Genomic DNA, 26,095 nt, shown 5'->3' on the forward strand with positions numbered 1-26,095 from the left:
TTTTGTACAGGTGCCATTTACAGGATCTCAACATCCTGAACTTAGTAATTTAGTACTGTGCACTGATTTTATCTATTTAGTAGATTTCTTTCATTTCTTTCTTTGATGAAATGGAATATCAAAAATTATAGAATTCGTTAAAACTGGTTCAAGTTCAAATATACAAGAAGACCAACAATAACTATGCAATAATTCATAATACATGGGCTGTGAATTGTACTTCTGTCTTTTTTAAATGCCAGCACTCAAGTGTAGTAGATAAAACAGATCATGGGTACAGTCTATCACTATATGTATTTCAATGTTACAAAGAAGATCCACACTCAAAGGGCTTGGCTCATAAGATTTTAAATTGTTTCAGCATTTTTGTCAGCATTGCTTGCTGGTTTCCAACAGTAGTACATGCAAACACATTGCAAAAAAACCTCATAGAGCAGTATTCACATGCATTTTTTAATAGCAGGGTACATATTTGATATGGCATGAGGTATATATCCCAGCTATACTCCAACCAGCATTGTCTTAGTGAAGTGCATTCAGGCCCCCTATAAGTGCTCTTGAACTTCTGTTTTGGGTTTAAGTAAATAATAAAATAGGTTATAATATAGATATATATATATATATATATATATATATATATACACAGTATATCCACTCACAGCATGAACATCTCCAAAGCAAGTTCTTTATTCAGGCACAATATCAATTTAGTGTCCGAATATTGGATTAATAAAGATTTTTTGTTCTTTTTTAAAGTCCCTATGTGTGCGGCACTTTGTTCTTCATTTACATAAACTTCTGGCCAGCACCTGGGGCAGTTGATTGTTTATAGGGAGTGCTCCATTTGTTTCTTTTATATTATATATATATATATATTTATATATATATATATATATATATATATGCACACATTTTGAAATGATATAAGCATACATTGTTCTATATTCCCTTTTTTATGTTTTATGTTCACGTTTATATAATAATAGAAGCAATGACAAACTTCAAGCACTCTATACTGTAAACCTGTTCTCTATCATTGATATCTTTAACCTAAGATGCATTGAACCTTAGTGATTCAACCTAATTACTTTTGACCTAGCAAGCTCCATTGTGTAACTAAATGTTATAGGCCACATTATGTACAGCAATCTACATTTTAACTGCTCAAAAGCCACTTTTCTTCCACTGTCTCTAAACTACTTGCCCCCAAGCAGTTGCGGGGTCTGATTTTCCTATTGTTGTAATATACTTATTTCTTTATGTATGTGAAAGGAAAATGTTTTATAAAATAAATAATTCCCCTTTAAGTTAACTATGGTGTTTAAAAGCACTTAAAAATATTTAAAAAATATTCTTATAAATAAGGTACACATTATTAATATATAGATACTAATCCTAATTACTACTTTGTGAAGCAACATTTTGGGGCAAGATAACCCCTTTATCAAGCATGTTGCACTTCTGCAATAAGAATTTAAAGGGTTTGTTCCCTTGCTTGCAGCCCTGAGTGCCATTTGCCTTTTTTTTGCTATTATCACCTTGAAGACATGACAAGTGATTTTCTGGTATTGTCTTCCAATTTTAATAGACTCTGCTCATCCATGGGACTGAATAGGTACATACTGTAGGAAAGCAAGAAATAATGGAAGATCAAACTATGAACATTAAGGGGCTGATTTACTAATATTTGTTTTTTTTTCACAAAATGTCACAATAATACTGTTATTGATCGTATGAAAATTTAAAGTTTATGTTCGAAAATCACAATTTTTTTGCACTAAAAGTATTGTTAAAACTCGAATATTTGGATGTTCATGTTAAAAAAATTTTTTTAGTTAACTAAACGTTAATAAAACATGAATTAAAAAACTTACATTTTTTGAAAAACAATGATTAAAAATATGTAGAAATAAAAAAAATCAATTGCTTAATAAATGTGCCCCTAAATGTGGTGAAAAATTGCAGCCATATAGTAACTGCATCCAAATTACAGATGTAGTCAACATTGTTAATTAACTAAAAGCTTTGAAAGAAATGTCCTTGTCTGTTTTTTAGAGAGTAATAATTATTATGGTATACATTATGTATGTAACCTACTACTTTTTCTTAGAAGTAATATTTTATCCCTTACCTCACCCAGACAGGAGTCATATTAATAGAGCAAATCAAAGCGAAGTGGTCAAAATAATTAGCTCAAATTCATGAGCAGTACTTGCTTATATTTAAAGTCCAACATCTACCTCATGTTATAAACAGATACCTTTAATTTATTATATGTTCTAGAATGAATTCTATTGTTAATACTTGAACTTTTTTTACTGAAAATGCAAAATCCATTGAAGTCAATGGGTATTCTTTTCATTGTGTCTTTGGTTGGGTTTTTTTGCGCAAAATGCATTGAACTCAAGGGGCAATTTATGGCTGGGGTTTTTTTTTTACACAAAATGCATTAGGTAGGTTTGATATGATTTCTTTTTGTGCCACGCTTTTCTTATTATGAAAATTCTACTGCTTAGCACACTTTGTATGAAAGTATATTCCTTTTAGGCAATACATGTATCTAAATGCATATAATACAGTTTCAACTGAATGCGTTTAATATAGCTCCTGTGAAAAAATTGGTACTGTCAGTATATATAATGGATCAATTTTCATTGCATTCTGCATAAATGATATATGTGTTAGAATAAAGTTGTAGGAATGGATATCATATACAAATATGTAATGGTTGTGTTTGTATCTACAGAATACTGGTAGGACATAACTATCAAAGACAACATGTAGAACACAGAAACAAAATGACTGTGATGATTGATTTTAGTTGGGTGTGTGCCAGGTGACAAATTTAGGGTGACTTGATATATATACTTTAACAATAACAGCTAAATAATATGACAAGTTGCTGGTCTGCAAGTCTAATTGAACATGTCGATCTTGAAATATGCAAAGTACATATGATTCTATTTGCATCTTGATTCAGATTGAATTGACTCCCACTGTTTGATCGGAACCATTGAAAAATCAAACAGGTGAAAGAAATATGTAAACTGACTGCATGTCACAAACAGAGCCTTTCATATGAGCTTTGAATATATCTGCATTAAATCGATATGCATTTGCTCATGCCTTTTCATACCTAGGCATGGTCAAAGGTACAATATTAATCCAAATCAATATGCAGACACACTTTGGTGATACTTAAGTTTAGTATGTTATGTTGGTATGGTATGTTATTTTGCTCAATTCATGTTGTCTGCTGAAAGAACTGATATGACACACAACTAAACTGATGCAATTCATGGCCCAATTATATCTGATTTGCCAGATGGCTTTTTAAAAAGTTGTTTTCCATTTTTATACATACTGACATTAAATTAGTTTGAAATACAGAACTGTCAGGAACATTTTTAGCCCTGTTCTTAGAACATCATTTAAATTTCTTCCACCTTAAGCATTGGGGCATCATTAGTACAATATTACATTCATGCCTTTTGTTTAACAAACCGAATACTGGCCCAGAAATCAGTGGAGACCAAAAAAATGTGATCCTTTTAACAATGGACCATTTATAGCTTGCAGGAACTTTAAATTCTGAGTAGCTGCACTGCACCATGTAATTTTATAGTCCATAATTGCTGTGTTTTGATTCTTATAAGAAAATAAACCCAGCACCATTAAACACAAAAGCATTGAATATACGAAATACCACTGTTTTAAAGTACAAAGGCAAGTAATCCCTAGGCTAATGGCAAATACTATACTGTATGTGGCTTTATTCATGACTTACATCTTACAACAATAAAATACACAGCTTTAAGGAATATATTTAAAATGTGTGTAACTGGGAAAAGTGACCACTTTGTATATTCCAAAGATATCTTTTAAATCCAACTGAAATGTCCAAAAGCATTTTACAATATGGCTAATGAAAATAATTGTAAACTCTAAAGACCTGCATACCAACAGTATAATTCAAACCATTGTCTTTTGAAAAAGAGCTGCTTAGCTTCCCTCTGGTGCACAGTGGTCCATGTTCAAAAGCAAAGCTGGGGCTGTTGCAAGGATCTTTAATACAGGCAGTGAAGAAATAGTCTGCACTTACCGAAGTAGACATAATGCCCAGGTATGCCACCCTGGACCAACAGCCAAGGTGGCAGAGGTCTTCCAGATTACAAAAATTAAGGGGTCCCAATAATAGACCACCTATTCTGGTGGACTCTGGGCAAATTCTCTTCTTGCCAATTTATTAAAACAGCCCTGAGCATAACATACTAGTATCTACTATGCAGCAGAAAATCTTTATTTTTAATAAAGAAAACCTGGAAAACCATACTATATGTATGCTAAAAAAAATTCACATGTTCAAAAAAACCTTAGTAGGATTGATCTGCCACCCATATAGATTTGTGCAGCTAATTTACACTCAATGTACAGTTTAATTAATACAGAGAAAAATATTTCTTTAAATTTGACTCTCTGAGAGAGAGGGCCTTCCTATAATTTGGGGCTTTCTGTATAACACATTTATTGCAAAGGGATCCAATACCTATGCTGTATGTCAACAGTAGAGTGCAGAGGATGTTTTGCAGAAGTTCCTACTACTACACGTAAAAAAAAAATTGCATAAAGTATACATGGAAGACATAATTATTTGCCAGTATTTTAATCAAATAGTTTAACACTTTAAGTGCCAGCTGAATTTGTCATTCCAGTTTCCCCCAGTGCCAGATGTTTTTAAAGCATTTTGTACTCATTCACTTTAACAATGTTTTTTGGTAGGAAAACCTCCATGAAACTAGGGAAATTATATATTGTTTTTTTTGTCACTAATTGTGCTTCGACATACACACTGAATTTTATAACTTTTCTGGAGATATGATGTGTCTTTTGGGTGAAATATGTAAAAAAAAATAGAATAATGAAAAATTTCTGAATATTTTTTTCCATAGAAAAGTTGATTTTACACACATTTTTTTGTTGTTTGTAAAAGCCCTGATACTCCCAAGTCCAATTATACCAAATATGTTCTGGTAACCCACTTTTCCTGTCCAGAAGTAAACCCCAAACTAAAGCAGTACTTTGTACAATATCACACCAGTACAAAGTGGAAAAGCACTTGTAACAGTTGATGCAGCATAACTTATATGTAAATCTAAAATTTCCCCTCATGTTTGGTATTTTTAGAAACTGCAGACCTTCAGGTTTCTAGGTGCAATCTAGATTTCATTCAAAAGCCAAATACTTTTTGTCAGTGCATTGTGAAATTTGGAGCTTTTTTTCCCGCATTTTTTTTCTAAAACGTAAACTTGGATGCAAGATCATATGTGGATTTGGCAAAAAAAAATCTCAGAGAGATTTTTGAACCAAGGCAAATTTGAAAGACAAACTTCTCCCGAATAAAATGATGCCCCATATGTATGGGTGCACATAAAGAGGTGGCCACCAAACACCCCAAAGCAGGGGCAATGCATAAGAGCAATTACAAAAAAAAAAATTGGGGGGCTGCGCTCTATGTGCACTACCTGCAGTTTTTCAGTGATAACCCCGCTACCTGTGAAATAACCCCCACAAACTATATATTTCCAAAAAGTGCACACCTTCAGCTATTCAGAGGCACTACTCTTCTCTTTCTACATGGAAAATTGTGGCCGCAGTCCCTTGCAGAAGTCAGCACTTTGGTCAGAAATCAAGGAAAAACCAGATACAAACCTAGATTTCTCCCAAAAATCTCCATGGCAACTACCAAAATTTTATTAAACATCAATCTGCAAGATCCCCTGAATAAAGCGATACCCCATATGTATGGGTGACATAAAGACGTGGCCACCAAATGCCCCCAAACAGGGGCAATGCATAAGGGCAATTTCAGTTGAAAATTTGGGGGCTGCGCTCTATGTGCACTACCTCCAGTTTTTTAGTCTAAACATCCCCATACCTGTGAAATAACCCCCGCAAACTATATATTTCCAAAAAGTGCACACCTTCAGCTATTCAGAGACACTACGCTTCTCTTTCTAAATAGAAAATTGTGGCCGCAGTCCCTTGCAGAAATCAGCACTTTGGTCAGAAATCAAGGAAAAACCAGATACAAACCTAGATTTCTCCCAAAAATCCCTATGGCAACTACCAAAATCTTATTAAACATCAATCTGCAAGTTCCCCTGAATAAAACGATACCCCATATGTATGGGTGCACATAAAGACGTAGCCAAATCAAATAACAAAAATGCAATAAGGTCAGAACCCCTGGATCCACCAATATCACTAAAAAAACAATCTTTTTTGGGGCACTAAACATGCAATAAAGAACAATGCAAAGAAAACACAAAAATAAAATCAGTAAAATCCAATAAAATCACCTAAACCAACAGATCTACCAACGACACTGCAGAAGCAACCTTTTTTGGGGCACTAAACATGCAATAAAGAACAATGCAAATGTAATAAAATGAAATCACGAAAATGCAGGGGGCTCCAGCAGTCCACGTGCAGGCAGGAGAGGAGGAGTGTAAACATGGCTATACTACTATGTATTATTTTATCTAAAGACACCACTTCAAATGAATACTAGGTTTAAAAAATGCAGCTGTTACAACTAGTGGTGTTCAAAATATTTTGCTGAGCCCAAGTTTCCGCACTTGCCTACATATTGTACATCCCTCAAGAAAGTTTCTGCACAATTATAGACTCAACACACATGAATAACATCAATTTTTTTTTGTAATTTCAAAAGTTAAACCATGGCAAACTGTTAAACAGAGGAATACTGCAACACAATACACAATACTTGCTATATAAAATACTTTATCATACAGCACACACATAGTAAACATTCTGTTATTTAAATTATTTTTGTATCAGAAATACACAATTATAAAAATTAGCTTATAAAAGAAAGATATTGTAAAAGAAAATACAGTTTCACATGATTATCATATAGCTATTAAAGAAACAATTATATGCAAACTATAATGGTTGATACTAGAACACATAAAACTTTAAAAAACTACATTTGGGGAAAAGGGGTAATTTTTCTATAATTGCCTGCAAACAATAACTGAGTGTATTTCTACAGTGCAGAACAGCTTCATTAGAATAACTCCCCAGCCTGATTTTAACAAGACAATTTTAGTGTCTTTACTGCAGAAACAGAATTTTAAATAACAACAAATTCATCACATTGACAAGTCTTTGGCAACCATCACTAGGTCTTTTAATTTCCTATTTAACAGTTACACTGGCTTTAATGGTATTCAGGTGATGCAATGACTCAATCCATACTGATAGTCCATCTGCATTTTTAGCCATGATTAGATACTTAGCGCGTGAATTCCAAATACGGAAAACAATTATGTAAATAAGATGTAAAGATAAACACCACATGCTTGTAATGCTGTTCTTGCTTCATGATTACAGAATGTTTCAATTGCCACTTCAAAGTAGTTTTCAACCTTGTAATCAATTGTCCTACTGTCCAATGATGATAAAAGGCTTTACATTGCATATCTTCTATATTTTGCCTTTTCATAATTTTTTTACATAATTATTTTTGCTCATAAGTATAATCATGATGACATTGTCACTACAGTTGATGCCAAAGGATAGTAGTGCCAAAAATAAAAAATGTAAAGGTTTGCTATAGCAGATATCCTTATATTTTGGTATGTATGGGTTGTATGCAGATATAGTATCTAGATATATTTAGATACATCTAAAATCTAAACAAAGAATCCACCAATCAATTTAATAGAATAAGCACCTGCATAATATATATTGATAAACTGCTCAAAAAGCCCTTTATTAAATAAAAAGCAATACCTTAGAAAAGTGCACAGTGTTAATAAACACATACAAATATGTTCAATTCCATAGTTGGAATTCTGGCTAAGACTTTTGTCGACCAGCTGAACTGCAGACTAGAAAACAATTGTTATGGGCAGAAAAAAATGTAGCTGGAAAAAAAATGCAAATATCGACAAATAATTTCTTCTCAGTTGAGGGGCGCCACTGTTGTCAATATATGTGCCATGGATTCATACTGTGTCAGATCTGCATCTTCATAACATCACTTATTTTTACATTATCTCTCTCAAATGTCCTTATTTTTTGAATAAGTACTTTTAATATATGGAAAATCTTCCCAAGCTATCAATCTTTTCTGGCAGAAAAATATCATTCTGAAAAGATCTTTGCCAACAGAGCCGGCGGTAGAAATGGTTGAAATGATGAATGATGCAAAATTACCTACATGAGGTTTTAATGCCTTGAATATTGATCCTGTTACTAAATGTTAAAACAGCAAATCCTAATGGTCTCATGGTTTGATTTCCCTTATTCGGTGTTAGAAAGGGTCCATTAATTTTGCAGATCTTACAATTGGAAATGTACATTTTCGTAGGCTTAATAGCACCCTGAATAATATAGAGCATTTGTTTTTGATGAGTTAAATCACGGAAAACCTTTGAGGTTAAATGCCTTTAAACAGTGTTGAAGAGGGTGACCCTTTTGGGAAAAAATGTCAGTTTTCATTGATTCATATGCAAATTTATATGAACCTTTCTTTTTTTATTACTTAGATATCAAATACCCTTGGCTGAACTGAAGCAACAATGTGTCTTTTAACTATCCATCTATTACTCCTCTGAAAATAATAAATGAATAGAAACAGGTTTTCAGGGGCAATAGAGGTGACAACTCATATTTAAATAGATATTGCTAAGCACCTCTACTAATGTATTTTGAAGATACTGAGACCTAATGAAACATTTATTATCAGATGCATATATATAAGGATGGATTGCAGGGTTCTGTAAATTACACTGACATCCCTGCACAGTGATCACTGTGCTACCTCTTAGCTCTGTTTATTTCAATAAATGAGCTCATGCACCAGCTTATCACAGGTTTGTAAAGGGCAGAAAATATAGAGGTGAATCACAATGTATATAATGTAGAGATCTACATGATATACATTGTGATTCACCTCTATATTTTCTGTTTATTTAGTTTAAATGAGAGTGTTTTAAAGGACAACGAAAGGTTAATATAAATTAAAAGTAAGTCTAAAGGCATTCTTTTTAAGTACTTACTGCATATCTAAATTCCCAGATCCCTGCTTGCTTCTCTGAGATATGGTGCTGCCAGCCTACAGCAGTGTGAAGACTACAGTGACATCACTGAAATCTCTCTGTCCTTCCTGTAGGTGCCAGCGGCAGCCTTCCTATTCTCTGAATATGTGTGTAACTTGATCCTGTCTGCTGTTCTGAGCTACACATGCCCACCAGCCAATCAGAAGCGGATCTGGCAGAGGGGAGGGGGGGAGGGAATGAAACGCATGTGCAGTATGAAGCAAGGAGGGAAAGGAAGGGAGAATACCTTTTTAGAGATGGCTGCCTGTTCTAGAAAATGTGAAGTAAGTGTGACTGAGTAAATATTTGATTAGGTGAGCCAAAAGTGTGGTGTTTTTACTAAACAATAGGAGGACTATTGGGCAGTATGCTTTTTATATTTTGACTTGCATTCTGCTTTAAACATTAGAATTAAAAAAGGAATACAATATAAAGCTGCCAACATAATCTTCTTTGTTTTAAAAATAAAACCAAGTTGCAGATTTACTAAATATCTAATTATGGAATTCTGAGTAGGGTTATCACATTTTTAAAGTGGAATCCACACAAACTGTTTGTAAGGTGTGTCTACCCTCATATAGCCTCATTCCTCTTAACCATACCCACTCAAGGTCATGCCACATAATTTTTCCTGTACGTTTTCCAATAGATGAAACACTATAATGCAATATCCTTGACATAAAACAGTAACACAACCAAGCAATATTGCCAAGGTATGGTTTATGGTAACCCACTCAAACATATGTTGTATGTATGCCCATTTGCAGCCCATATTTACAAACAAAATTTATAGAAGTATAAATACAATGCCAACTTCATTTTACTTACCCAGTACTAACAGCAGCATATATGCAGAATGAACTTAATATTTAATGCTGCATATTTATATAATATCCCATTTAATGTCATATTTACTGTGGACTAGGGTTAATAGATAATGCAGTAACAAGGAATTTGTGCTTATACCAAGGATGTTTTTATTTTCATGTGGTGGAGCTGGTCAAGTTATACCCCTGGACATATGTTTAAGCAGATAAAGATGCAGGTGCTTAATAATGAAAACTTATTGATACATATTTTTAAATTTAAGTTGTCAACATGGAAAGGCAGGCAGGGAATCTCTAATGACAGATTGCAAGTGAGCAGTGATAGGGATGAACATTCAGCAGAAGATTTAAACAACTGTCAAAGCTTGAAACCCATAGCTTGTTTTGCATTTGCATGGAATACAATATAAACAGAAGACAAAGGAAGAAAACAAAAATTGCAGTAACTATTAATGCCTTTTAAAAGCCATAAAATATAAGGTTTTTTTTTAATTAATTAAAGTCACAGGGTGATATATGATCTTACAAACATCAACTACATAAAACCAACTTTAAAGTATATTATCTGCATTATAAAAGTTGTAAACTTTTGTACCCATAGACAGTAACTAGTTTCAAATAAATTAAATTTACAAACAGTGGTGGGCTGTACATAAATAAAAATAGTGAACAACACTGTTTTCTACCTGATGAAATAGTGGTCAAAACACCCTCTATGTTATTATCCTGCCTGTGAGTCCAGTAAGGCTATAAAATGGTTCTACTTGTTAATGAAAGGGGAATTGCCAATATAAAGAATCCATTATACTGTAGTTGATGATTCAAAAAAAAAAAAAAAAATAAAGGCAGTATTTAAGGCATATTATATATATAATAAATATGAACATTCCATGTTCTAACTTTTTAAGATACTGAGGAGTAATTCAAAGTGGCCCATTTACTGTTGTAGGATACTTATATCTAATAGTAAATGTGCAAAAAAATATATTTGCCTTGTAAATTTTAGTCAGTTGAAAACAGAAATAATTTTAAAAAAATAATAATGATTTAAAATTGCATCCAAAATATTTTTACCCTGAAAGAACCATGTAAAGGTACCTTGGGTGCCATAAATTTGCCTATATGGTTTATTCTCTGTATGGAGTCTTAAAGAAGCTAAATTCCCTAAGCTCAGTAAGTCACAAATGTCATAGATAATTACTATGTGGAAGCTCAGAAACTAGTAAAATTAGCATGAAAATTTAATAATTAGCCCTATAGCATCGGCTCGGCTTCTCAACAGCTGCTCAAAACTGAGCTCTGAGTGTCTCAGACACTTTCCAAGATGGGGAGCTCATGTGACAAGTTTCAAGTCCTGGACCATGGCTGCTATTGAGATTCTAAAACTTTAGGCTGATGAAGTAAGTACAGTATATAAAAAATGGCATTTTAAGTCACATTTTTTAGGGTTTAGTTCTCTTTTAAAATACAAAGTAAACCACCATAGTTATTTGAGTTAAAATTGTATTTATAAAAAATCTCCCAAAAGAAAACAGCATAACTATAGTTAATATAAAACCGCAAGGTATAAAACCCTTCTGCCAGAACACTTAGACAAACCCTGATTCATTAACACTCTAATGGACCATCTGCTTTCTGCCTCCTATTTTTTTGTATATAAGGGTTTACTTCACTTTACTCTTTGTCACCAATATATTTGTTATTATAAAACTATTTCCTGGATGCACAAGTTCCTTACATGGAGCTCTTAAGCTTTTTCCTTCTCAGGCTTTACTACAGTGTATTTTTTTTCTTTTTTGTTATATAACAACAATTCTAGTCCAGTTGTGTTGATGCATTAAATTAACTTTTAGTAAGACTAGATGACAGAGGGTCCAGAATCCCATTGCAGTGTACTAAATAGTCATAGTACATGCAAACAGCTTTCCCTGCTGTCTAGAAATCAGAATATGTCAATTCTTCTTAGACAGAAAATCTTCAGCCTGTTATGATTTCAGAGACCATTTCAACATATTTCCTTACACAATTTCCTTGACCTTTTAGGTCAACAGAGATCAGTGCATAAAACAATGCCAGACTTCCTATAAAATATGTAAGACAGCACATATGCTGTCATGTTATAGCTCTGTCATTTTTATTAGAGCTGAATATCTACCAACCTCTACTTACTATAATTCAAAAGGTACAGTCACACGTGATATCCTTTCAAAAAAAATGACTGACAGTTAAAATAATTACATTTAACCTCAAGAAGGTCTGGAGTAGATGTTCTTGAAGTACAAAGGAAATAGGTAATTTATTTTTGAGGTCCACATACTGCATTGTTTGAATATGCTTCCTCTTTATAAAATAAAAGATCAAGCTATAAAGCATATTAAAGGTGCTTATCAGAGGGAACATAGAATAAGAAGCTTAAATGTTCAAATGCCAATTGATTCACCGAAAGAGAAAGTGATAGGTCAATGTTTAATTTAGCATTATCTGTACCTCTGGTGTGTAACCCACATGACAAACATCACAGATTGAAAAACCTACCCAAACACAATCTAAGTGAAAACTAGTAAGGAGCAGACCCTGTAACCAAGTGACTGCAGACAAAAAAGTAATGACCCATGAACCAGACCATTTCCCACCCATATGCCATGATCCTGTTCTTAACCCCCACATACACTCTACACTTATAGCTACTGTTAGGCAGCAGTGTCCAAAAGTGTGGGGTGGTGGTGGGTGTGAGGATCCATAGGTCCCAATTTACATCACTGTATAGTAAATAACTTTAGTCTCCTAGGGCGATAAGGTATGAGGTCACTACAATAAGTTCCCACCTTTTACTATATGCTTTTTTTGTTCCCTTTTAATACCATATAGTTACCTGGGTGGGATAGTTATTCCCCAACTGGCCCATAGAAGATATGACCTCTTAAAGCGGACCTGTCACCTTAAGCAATAATTCCAAATTGTTTTCTATTGTGGTTGTCAAGCAAAATAAACTTTACTTACACTATATAAATTATTTTAATCTTAGTTTCTTCAGCCTTGGAATTCACAATTGCAGCAAGCAGGCAGGGGCCATTTTGTGGACACTGTTATCAAAGCAGGCATTGCATTCTGCCAATATCTTGTTTCTGTGCCATTATGGGGGAACCTAATGCCCCTGTCCATGCACTGGTTACAAAATTACATGGTGAGGAGGGAGGGGGAATGTGAGGGGTGCAGCAACATCTAAAAAGTTCTGAATTGAAAGTGAAAGTAACTGTCTGCCCCACCTCTATGCCTAAGGCATAGAGGCGGGGCAGGCAATATATGACTGACAGCTGGGATTTTCAAATGCTTTTATAATGGGTATGGATGTGGTAATAAAAAAATGATTTTGGGTTTCATGTTTAATTTGAAAAGGGCTTTTATTACACAGCTTTTTATGTCTGGGGGACAGGTCCACTTTAACATTAATATAGTAACTGGAAACTCGAGTCTCTTTCTCTTTAGTTTCTATCTTCTGTCCAAGGTGGAGGTCTGCTGCAGAGACTGAGACAACAATACCCCAGTGAAGAGTTCTGCTAAACCCTTAGAAAAGTTAAGAATGTGAAGCCCGAGAATGAGGTGCTTAGACAGCAATAGTATTAGCTCTATTATAGATAATCTAGGAGTGTAAGTTAGACAGGAATAGCTTTGCATGCATTTCTTTTTATTATTTCATGAGAACCTTGTTGCTTTGGTTGAAGTTATCTCATGAGCCCCATGAACATGATTGAATGTTGCTGTGGTTTCAAAGGTGCATTAACTTCATGGAAATGAATACAATCATGTTTATAGTGGCTCTTGATTAAACTGACCATAGTGTGCATAAATGTGAACTTAGATTGAAAGTGTCACTAGAACAGGGACTAATGTCAATGATGCACAATCTCTGCAAAGTACTGCAGAGTGAACCAGAACTATATTAATAATAAATGATAATAAAAAAAATGCATCTTGGCCAGATTACAAATTGCTGCTCAGAAAAAACAAGGATTATGCACAGTCGATTTATTATAATTATACAGAGAGCACATATTCTGAAAACAGGTAATTCTTTTTGCTAATGCAAGAAGAAATATGAAGAAGGAAGAAATATTAAAGGGGAAGGAAAGGCAAAGTCACTTGGGGGTGCCAAAATGTTAAGCACCCCCAAGTGACTTTAACCGCTTACCTTGTACCCCGGGCTGGTGCCCCTGTTAGGAGAGAACAGCACCAGCCCGGGGTACCTGGAGCGCAGCACTTCCTCCTTCCGCCTTCCACTTCCTAAACTGCCGGTGGCCGGGCATGCACAGTAGAGCGAAAAAGCCGACTTAAATGTTTAAGTTCGGCTTTTCACTCTACTGCGCATGCGCGCGCAGCGAAGCCGGAAGGAGGAAGCGCCGGCAGCTACCCCGGGCTGGTGCTGTTTTCTCCTGACAGCGGCACCAGCCCAGGGTAAAAGGTAGGCGGTTAAAGTCACTTGGGGGTGCCTAACATTTTGGCACCCCCAAGTGACTTTACCTTTCTTTTTCCTTTAAGGAGTCTTTTACAATGAGCTCAAACACAAGTGCTAAAGCATGCACTTTAGTGCTCATCCAAAAAGCATCATTACCTACATGCCACCCCCTGCCCTTCATGAATACAATGCTGACAAACACATAGCAGAAGCAGCTCTGTATCCATAAGGGGAACATGTCCTTCAGCTCAAGATCTGCAGCCAGAAATACTGACAGTGGGGAAGAGTGTGCTTGCACCTTATTTTTGCAGTCTGCACCCTAGCCTGACATTAGTAAATAAACCCTGTAGTGTTTTGCATCTACCTTCTGTCACAGTATTTTTGCTCAGGATTTCCCATTGGTAGGGCTTGACTTAACTGCCCCATGCAGCTGGCTTAAAGGGGTTGTTCACTTTGATATTAACTTTTAGTATGATGTAAACACTGAGAAACATCTGAGAAAATTTGCAATTGGATTTAATTTTTTATTTTTTGTTTCAGTTATTTAGCTCTCAAGGATGGAATTTTGATGGGGTCTTGCTTTCCTTAGCAACCAGTCAGTGGTTTAAATACAAGACAGGAAAATAAATAGGAGAGGACCTCAATAAAAAAGATAAGTAATAAACAGTAACAATTTGAATACATTTGTAGCCTCACAGAGTTTTGGCTGTTGGGGTCAGTGATCCCTATTTGAGAGTGGAAAAGAATTAGAAGTGGAAATCAAATAATTTAAAAACTATTAAAAAAAATAATAAAGACCGATTGCAAACTTCATATGAATATGATATTTTATAACATACTAAGGGGCATACTTACTAAGATAGGAGATACATCACCAGTGCTGTTGCCTATAGGAACCATTCAGATCTTCGCTTTTGAGTTCTAACTTGTAGTTGACTGTTCACCTAAGATTTATATCCAGTCTTAGTAAACATGCCCCTTAAAGTCAAGGTAAAGGTGAACCAGTTTTGAATGAAATAATTGCTTTGATATTTTATCAACTTACTTTCTTAGGATTCAAACTGTTCTTGAAATGACAAAATGGAGCAATATGGCTTGGGTTGACCATAAAGTCTTATTTAATTTTGTATTTATCCATCTTGTATTTTCTGTTTTTACCACTGATAAGGGTGGTGTTAACTGTTACTTGTGAGAAGGTAGCATCAGAGAATTTATAATGCTTAATGATTAGATGCAATTTTTAAATCTTGACAGGTTTGTATGCTGTGAGCAGGTAAATCAGCTATAAAATCAACTTATTCTAATCATTTTATAACTCTGGTAATATACATAAATGAACCACTTTAGGAAAAAATACTACTAAGAAAGAAAAATTACCATTTAGCCAAAAGGCTCTACAAAAGTAGAGTGCTGGCTGATCAGGGCATGCTTGTGACCTGAACATCTGCAAGTGGGAGGATCCAAAACTAAAAAGAGATACAAAAGGGCTTGGTATCTGAGCATTAAAACTCTTTGAACTGTTCTACCTAAGGCAGCGGTTCTCAACCAGTGGCTTGCGACCCCTTTGGGGGTCAAAAAGGGGTCGCCTAAGACCATTGGAAAACACATATTTCTGATGGTCTTAGGAATAAATTTATGGTTGGGGGTCACCACAACATGAGGAACTGTATTAAAGAGTTGCGGCATTAGGAAGGTTGAGAACCACTGACCTAAGGACATACATAACATACCCTTTAAGTGGTTCTTTGCATGTCTTGGTTTTAACACTTTATGTCCCCTTTAAATATTATACACTGTTATTGGGCACAAAGGTAAATGTTTATTTCTGTATAAGAGAAACCTTCTAGACTTCTTATGTTATCTGTTTACATTATAAAGTGGTTACCTTGTTCAGTCTACAGCGATCACATCTGATTTTTAAAAGAAACTACTGTAAATGAGTGCAGTAATCTTTATCTCAAAATAAAGAATATATAATACAAATACCGTATATTTATGATAAGCAATAACAAGTACTGGTGTGTTATTTACTTTCTATTGACATTGATATCTCTGTGTTGTATGTTTACCAATGCATATGTAATACTTCTCCCTACAGCGTGTAATAAGATATTCATTAACAGCAACATTCCTTAGAAGGGGTTATTTAGTATTAATGTGCCTATTAATCACCACATTTTTATATTATAAGTAGATCTCATTAAAATAATCAGTGAAAGCTTCTTCCAAATTAACAAGATTGTCAAAAATGCCAGCCAGGGATAGAAACAGCTTGAATGACATCATTTATTTCTAGAAATCTGCCCCAAGCACATTATTTATTTCAATTAGCGTCACTGGTATAAAATCTATTTGCAACATTATAAGCAAAATTATTAGAAATTCTCCCCTGCAATTTAAGGGGTTACTAGTAGGGACATTATTCTTTTCTACCAAAATACATCATATTTGCAGGCTCATTAACATCAACATAGGTAAATTACTCTCCTTAAACACAAAGACTATTTTTATGGACCATTTGCAGCTGTTTTTCACTTTGTGTTAACAGATTATTTTGAAATAGTCATGTTCACCCTTAGGCTGTATAGAATATAATGAATGGCACTTAAACACTATTTATGTTGCTGTTATGACACAAAGACCTTTGTTATTATTTTCTCTTTGTATAATAGGAATATTAAAGGAAAACTATACCCCCAGAATGAGTATTTAACCAACACTTAGTTTATATCATATTAAGTGACTTATTAAATAATCTTACCAAATTGGAATATATGTGTGTGTGTGTGTAAATCTCTTTTATATAAATGATCTTTATTGATTTTAAACAGAAAAAAGAAAAACATTCTGTTACATATCTTGTCTCAGATTTTCTCTAAGTAGTATCACAAGGTACATTGCTTGCGTAATTACTTTATACAATTCTCAAATTGCAAGACTATATACAGTAATACAGGTATGCAGATTAGTAATAATATGATAGGAGCCAGTAGTTGGGTCACAGTGTAATTGATCTTTACTGTTTATTTTGTTTAGTCGAGTTTGTATGCAGTGTCCGGTTGTTATATACAAATTCATATTTTTGAAAATGTACTACCATGTTTAGTTAACCATACATGCCAGTTTTTGTGAAATTTTACAGGATCGCCCATATATTTTTGATATAGACCCTCCATAGTTGCTTGAGATTTAACTCTCTCTATTACCTCCTGTAAACTTGGAGGTTGGGAAGCCTTCCAGTTCCTAGCAATTGAATATCTAGCTGCTGTCAGTATATGAGAAATGACCGTTTTACTTTCGTGAAGTAGGGAATCCAAGCCTATATTAAGTAGTGCTAGTTCAGGTGTTAGAATTACTTTATATGAAACTGTTGTTTGAATTAGGTTAGATACCTCATCCCAAAACTCTTTTAAGTTTGGGCATGTCCACCACATATGATAAGTATCTGCTTTTTGGCCACAGCCTCTCCAACACAAGTCTGAATAGGTTGATGACATTCTAGAAAATTTAGACGGCGTTAAATGTGTAAATCTCTTTTAGAGATTATGTGACCAGAAATAATGCAACTGTAACAGGAAGAAATGTGAGAGTAAAAGATAGAACTTTTTTCAATTAATTGGCTAGTGTGCCCTTTGTTTGTGTGCACTGTGACTCATATGATCCAAGGGGGCAGCTGTCAGTATTTAAAATAGCAATTTTTTATTTTGGATTACCCAATGGCACATACTTCTAAAAATGTTTATGAAAATGGCTTATTCGATGAAACACGTTTTTAAATATGAGCTGTTATATTCAAAACATTTTTATAGAGGCCTACACTGTTTTTTGGGTATAGTTTTCTGAAACAAACAGCTTATTATATTACCATTGTGGGGCATTTCTACTATCTATTTTTCATAACTTTGCTAAAACTTCACCATGTCAGAGAGATACAATTTTTTAACCTTTATTTTAATGTCACAAGGAGATTTTGTGGGTCCTTTTAATACTGCATATTTAACTGGCCCAAAAATGGATAGCTGAAGTAACCAAAATTCCAATACCAATGTGAGACAAAATGCATACTTTTTTTTTTTAAAACAATACTTTACAAAAAGATATTAAATTGGCCTCAATCACAAGTCTTGTTTTATTCTGTGTTTTCAGAAAAAGGGTTTATTCACTAGAAATTTGCTTTTGGAAAATATTTCTTTGTATGATACTAAAAGATGTGATTGCATTAATTTATATGGAGCAAAAAACTGTAATTGCTGCAATCTTAACGGTCATGTACAATAATGATCAGCACTTAAAGTCTATTGTACAATAATCAATGCATCTTTGTCACTTAATGTTACTTGACCCATTCTATTAAGAGTTCCAAATATGTAATTTTTGTTTGAAGATCTTGATTAAAATCAATGATTCTGAAGTCATGTTAACAAAAATATAACTGTGGATTTCAAGTTGTACATTAAGTCAATTAGTAAAGTAGCCAAAGTACTATATTTGCCTGATTTTGCTCTCTTAATAATGTACTATTCACTCTTCCTAAAGCATATTTTGTATTGCATAAAAAGGTTCTCCTAAAATGTAGCTCAAGTCTAAATTATTATTATTATTATTATATTCTCATTAATATGCAGTTAATCACAACTTTTTAGAGTAATATTTACTCAGCTTTAAGCAATGAGGTTACTCCATTTTGCATGACTATGCTTTTTACCAGTTGGTAAAATAATCCTAACTAAACACAAATGCAACAGCATAGAATCCAATATATTGTGTATTGAAAAAATAAAGTCTCCACGGACTAGAAAAAGTTGCTGCACAGAGATGCCTATTGACTTCAATGTGTTTAGCAATAGTGATGAGTGAATCTGTTCCATTTCGCTTCGCTGGAAAATTCGCGAAACGGTGAAAATGTTGTGCAGCAAAAAAATTGTGGCCCGCGGCTATTATTTTGTCGCACGGCTATTATTTTGTTGCCCGCGGCTATTCTTTTGACGCCCGCAACTATTCTTTTTTGACGCCGGTGACAATTTTTGGACGTGCAGCGAATTTTTCTGCTGCAAATTTTTTCATCCATTTCACCAAACAATTCGCCAATGGCGAAACACGGAAATTCGCCGCGAATCCATTCGCCCATCACTATTTAGCAATTGTTTTGTTGTTTTACAAGTTTTCAGTGAACTGGGACTAACTACCCATAACTATACTGGACCAATATCTCATCTCATCAATATTTTTTATTCCTTAAAAAAATTCCCCCAATCTTAGTCTGAATGATGAATTCATTTCAAAGTCTTAATGCTTTTGTACCAAAGTCACTATGTATGTTTTATATTTAAATTCATTAATAAACTACCCTGCAAAATTCAAATATTTATGTATCATCATACATGTTTTTACTATCCATCATCTTTGTATATAGTCCTGTAGAGATCTCCTCCCATGAAAAACAGTGTGCTACAATTTACCAAGCTAAAGGGGATGTCCAATAGTCCAAATTTCAACAGCCCTTGTCAGAAAAAACTACGCACCAGGATCAGCACTGCTAAAACTCTTATAGATCTGCTCTCTGATCATCTCTGGAAGGGATTTCCCAGACCAGGACTTGGCAGGCAGCCAAATAAAAAAGTTCACACTGAACTGGTTCTATGCATACATTCCCTCTCCTGCTTCATTTGCATATCTTTGATACCATTGACTGGCAAGATTCAACCAATCAGATCAATGAAAAGCAAATAAAGCAGGAGAGGAAAGGCATGCACAGTAACCAGGTCAATGTCAACTTCCTGTTTGGTCTGAAAGTTTAGCGTTCGTGATCCCTTCCAAAGAGAGAGCAGAGAAGAAAGATTTAGCAGCACTGATCCTGCTCTGTAGCTTCAAAATAAAACATTTTAAATAAGGAATATGAAAAAAATATGTTTATTCTGACAGGGGCTTGTCAAATTCAGATAATTGCTAATTGACAAATGTGAACATCCCCTTTAAAGTTAGTAGGTCAAATTTTGTTGGACCCTTGTTATATTTCTACACTAATTTTATTGGTTGTGTGAATAAAGGTTGAAAACATTAAAAGGCACCCTTAAAGTCCATGCCCATTTGTTTTTTGCAGGGCATAGATTCTTCCCTAAAGTTCAAAAAAGGGCATTCATTTTGATTAATTTCCCTCTGATTTTACAGGTATTAGGATATACAGTCACTATCGTTCCTCCTATTGCCACAATGATATTCTCTTTATTATCATGAAGAATATATAATTTTAATATATTCAAAATCTCATCTTCTTTTTATGGTAGTGATTTCAGGACATGATCTGCAAAGCCAAAATCTCCAACAGGAGAGTTGCCAGCTCATACTGTTCTATTCACATTTACCACTGGTTACCTGTGCATGCTGGGAATTATTCTTATACAACATGCACCCACAGAGCACTTGTACATTTGAGAGATGCAAAATTCATGGCAGTCTGAACTATTACTTTTTATTAAAATACAAATATTAAAGACTATATGTTCCACAACATATGTTCACTAGTGCAGCATTCATTTCCTATTGTCCACCATGTAGCAACCTGAGTAGATTCACACATAGTACATTATGGTTACAACATCTTTTAGCTTATAACATTTTATAAATTGAAAAAAGTTCCATTTCTTGTAATATAAACTTCTAAAAACAATACCATTTGCATTTCAGTCACAAGAAACTTAATCAGTCTATTTTTTCCCCATTTAGTTCCTATCAATGGAAAAATTAATGATGCACCTTTGTTGTTATGGAACTTGTGAAATGATGCAGAACATAAGAAATAGTTATTCAAATTCAACAGGGAAGCGGCATAACAATTATAAAAAGCTTCTAAAAGAGGCTTTCTACTTCTCCCATAAACCCATTTCCTTCACCATTTGACACAATAGTTCATGAAACAGCTGACTAAAAGCATCTGGAGATTGCCTATTAGATATGCTTCAATGTCATTACAATTTATATATGAATCCAGGAAGAAACACAAGGCCACATAAAACATATAAATATAGAAATAAAATGGTTTATTGGCAGTGACAGCGTTTTGAAAAGTCCCAAGTGACTTAGAGGTGTGAAAAGAAATGAGATTTAGAAATAAAAATAGGAATTGCACAGCAATCAAAGTCCTTGAGAAGGGGTAGTAGAGAGCTTATTAATATTAGTTTCTATGAGAAAAGAGCAATAACCCCATATTGCGCTTACTTACTTCTCATTTTTCTTGGAACAGGCCTTGTTTGAATAAATTGAGTGGGCATGTAATCAGCACTCACATAACAATAATATAACAATATAACAATAAAAATTGTTTGGAAAAAGTAAAGAATGTTTCAGATCTGGTCTGAGCCATTTGCCCCTTCTACTGCTGCTCAGCTACTGAAAGCAGTCAAACACATTCTAACAACCTAAACCCACTGATCTGCTTTATAATACATTGGTTCCTAAGTCTTACGTCTACTTTAGTAAAACAGAACAGTAAATGTCTAAACATAGTCATACACTAGTAGAAATGGTTAAAATTCACATTTCTTCATTGAAAAGGTCTATTTACATTTTAACCAGTCTAATAATTATTTATTTCTTTTCAGCATAAACAAATTACAATAAATGGAAAATTATCTGTAATTGACTATATTTTTTTTTTATAAAGTGATACATTACCTAAAATCTTGATATTGGTTCTCTCTTATAATGGCAGCATATGTGACAAAATTAATGTTGTTATACAAATATAAAATGATTTATTTATTTTGTATGAAGTATCATTTAATAATTTTTAGTCTGTTGTAACTTCCTAGATTTCACTCAGATTTTATTTACCAGTGTATTGCCTACCTTAATTGAGCTGGCCAATGGCCAACACCATAAACTTACTATGGAGGCACATGGTATAGAAACTTAACAAATATGTGGTTCTTGCTTAAAAAGCTATAAAGCATGCATAGATAATTGATTAAAGGCATATTTATAAGTGCAGAGTTCAAAGTGCAAATTGCACTGACTCATTGTAGGTTTGTGAAACTGTCGAACAAAATGTTTATATAAAATATGAAAAAGGAAAGATTTTGTCCGAATTACTGTGATTTTAATTTCCTGGAAGAACTCCATATGAGTTGTCACATTTTCCGCCATTTCGCGAATTTTTCAGCGTTTTACAAATTTTTCCGCGAAGTGAAATGGGACAGATTCACTCATCACTACTCTTTATACTTTGTCTGCCAAGCTAAATATCATACCTAGGGATATTATTTTTTCTAAAACCAGAAATGGGGGAATAGTAATGATGTATACAAGAAAAATCTGCATAATGGGTTTTTAAACAAGATCTCATACCTGCATGTTCATTATATGCTTAATTTAAGGACACATGTTATTTGAGCCTTGGACTTTCCTAACAAAGATATAATTTGTAGCCTGTTGATTTCTGTTCATTGTAACTTTATTATGTATGTGTGCACTAATCAACTGCTGTAGTTTATAAAGTTGTTTCTACTAAATGACATTTTAGTTTCTACTGAAATGTATAACATAAAGAATAGATAAATGAAAGAATAAAAACTGAGCCTTATATTTATTATTAATTTGCAAATGACAAGAAAACACTGGTCCAAAGTCCAGTAACTGGTTAAAACCGAACACAACACAACACACTGTTCATCATATTATACATATAAAAGAATAAAAGATTAGAAGCCAAATTCATATAAAATAGCCACATTCATATAAACAGGGGTCCTCAAAAGTTCATAATGTTTATCACTCTCAAATAAAAGCACTATTTATAATATTTATAATATAAGTAAACTGTCAGCATAAAATCTGGCTTTAAAATGCATGTTTTAATCCATGCTTAATAAAATAAAAGTAGCAAAATCATAGTGTAATAATTGACCAAGTAACAAACAAAATGAGTATAAAGGCAGTTCAAAGGACTAAGGGGCAAGGAAAAATTCGGATTGGAAACGAAAATTTCTGAAGATCGCAAATATCACGAAAATGCTTCCAAAAAAATCATATTAGTCACGATAATATCAAATTGGCGATCCAAAAGCCATGAAATTTTCGTACCGAATGATTGTAAACAGCGGCAAAACCGATCTGATTTTTTTCTCGCTATAAATACAAAAAAGTCACGCAAGCATTGAAAAAGTTGCAGAAAATATGATTGGACCAATCAAATGAACGCTTGGAGCATTCGTGGATAAGTCTTTCTTTCTGTGCACTTTGTCACAAATACCCAGACTTATTTTATTTTTTAAATTAAACACTATGAAGGTTAATTATAATAATTGTAGAATATATCTTGTCCCTGCACTTCCACATTTTAATTGGCCCATATTCACATTGATACAGGATTGCCAAAGGTGAAGTAGCACATTTCAACATTGGCTGAAACAGGGAATAATCCACTTATTGTAATTATGGCACCTGCTGCAACAGATAAAGAGTGCAGCCTACTAAATGGGTGTACATTGCCGAAACACTTTTATAAATGCAATGAATCATTTATTTAGTACAATCTGGCCATACTTTCCAATGGTTATAATGAAATCAGCATGCAACATTGGTTAAATTGGACAAATACATTTAAATAATTTCAGTTAAGAAAGTAAGTTTTCTCTGTTCCCTTTTTGTACAGTGGTGTTAAAATATATGTTTAATCTGTATATCTGGGTGATGGTAGACGATTCTAAAAAATATTAAAAATATAAAAGGAGTTTGACAATTCATATTAAGAGTCGCCTCATAATAATATTTTTTACAGGTATGTATTAAATGCAGGAATACCGAAAATGTGTTTTCCCTGAAAACTATTATTTGACATTCATACAAGGGCATCAATATTTTTTTTACATTTTTGATTGCACTAAATTTTGCCTGGCATTAAGTATTTTATTTTTCTGCTTGGTATAAAGGACCTACAATAACTCTCTGAATCTGCAGGCAGATAAACAATGTATTTTCTCTCTGTAAGATACATTTGTATTTTGTACACACGGGGCAGATTTACTAAAACTCCAACATTTCTAATTTTTTAATTTTTATAAAATTCAAATAAACTCATTCCCACGAATGTCAGACATTTACTAAAAAGCCTGAACTGAAAAAGTTTTTGTCGTACAAAAAAAGTGTCAAAAATCCAAAAACCTCTAAAGTTTTAAAGCAAAGAAGAATCAAGGGAGGTGAAGGGACATCTGCCATTGACTTCTACATGATGTCAGCAAGTTGTAGCTGACGAATTGTCAGATTCAGATGTTTGTTTAGTCATTTTGTTGCATAGTAAATCACAAACATTTTTAAAATTTTCAAAATTAGTTAGTAAATGGGCCCCCATAATATCACTCTTGCCAATATTACTATATGGAGACTTACAAGTAGTTTCTACATACAATTATGAAACTGTAAAGAGGTGACAAAAAAAAACCTTCTCTGTTTTAACAAAACAAAGGTGGGTACAACTTGGGGTGGGTAGTTAGAATGATTGCTCTGGTACCAAGGTTGCTAAAATGCTTCCCCGACATTAAAGGAACAAAGACACCAAAAATATGAGTGTGTCAAAGTAATTAAAATATTATGTGCTATTGCTCTGCACTGGTAAAACTGATATTTTATAGAAACAGGACTATTATTTATATAAATAAGTTGCTGTGTAGCCAAGGGGCAGCCAATCAAGCTGGGAGAAAAGACACAGGTTAAATAGCAGATAACAGATAAGCTCTGTAGAATACAATGGGGGCTTTATCTGTTATTTACTAAGTAACCTTTGCCTTTTCTCCTTTGAATGGCTGCCCCTATGGCTACACAGCAGCTTTGTTTATATAAACTATAGTAGTCTTTTGTAGGCAAACACCCAAGTTGTACCAGTTTAGGGCATTAGAACATTATCTTAATTACTTTTATACACTTCCATTTTTTGGTGTTGCTTTTCCTTTTATGCCTTTATCATTTTATAACCCTTTGACCCAAAGATGTATATATCGAATAATGAGTCCACTCTATGGGTCCCTAAGATGAGCCCTGCACTTACCACCTGCTTTAGACAGAATGTTCCTGCCAGTGCCTCCTAACTTGGGAATCTAAATGATGTTCAAAGGGGTGGAAATATAGTGCTGCCATATGCAGTTGTTTTCATCAGGAATATAAGCATCCAAAGTACAAAATACAAGGCAGCTTGCATCTGTTTTTTGCACCCGGTCTGGCATTAAAAATTAGCTCTAAATTGTTTATGCAATGAAAAGTGTAGTCTTTTATTTAGTTTGTCTCTATGTGTAATTCTTCAGAAATCTGTAAAAAAAAATATACAAAGTATTGTAGTCTTATGGCTTAAATTATTTTGTACAACCTGTTTACAGTTCTGCAGTTTTTTTTATTTCCTCACTTTAATATCAAAAAGTCAATTTAAAATAAAGTTTTATTTCAAAAAAATATACCTGAAAGAAGACTTTAACAGCAGGCATTTATGATATTATATGAAACACTTACAAACAATCATGCATAACGAATCTAGCAAAGGAAAAATTAGCTTTATTATAACTGAAGATCCAAAAGCATATGTTGCCCATGAGAAAAATACAATTCCTAGCGTAATTCACAACTAAGATCAAAGCTTAAGCAGTGTGAAATAGATAGTTTAATTCCTGGAGGCAGTGTTAATTCCTGCATTAATTGTTACACTG

General features: G+C 33.7%; 1 protein-coding gene across 3 annotated transcripts in view; it reads right to left on the reverse strand.

The window, feature by feature from the left end:
- grid2 (glutamate receptor, ionotropic, delta 2) overlaps window positions 1–26,095 on the reverse strand; it is a 546,810-nt gene that overhangs the window by 480,870 nt on the left and 39,845 nt on the right. The gene's annotated exons all lie outside the window — the stretch shown is intronic.

This window comes from Xenopus tropicalis, chromosome 1 (assembly GCF_000004195.4).
Source record: "Xenopus tropicalis strain Nigerian chromosome 1, UCB_Xtro_10.0, whole genome shotgun sequence".
Classification (NCBI taxonomy): domain Eukaryota; kingdom Metazoa; phylum Chordata; class Amphibia; order Anura; family Pipidae; genus Xenopus; species Xenopus tropicalis.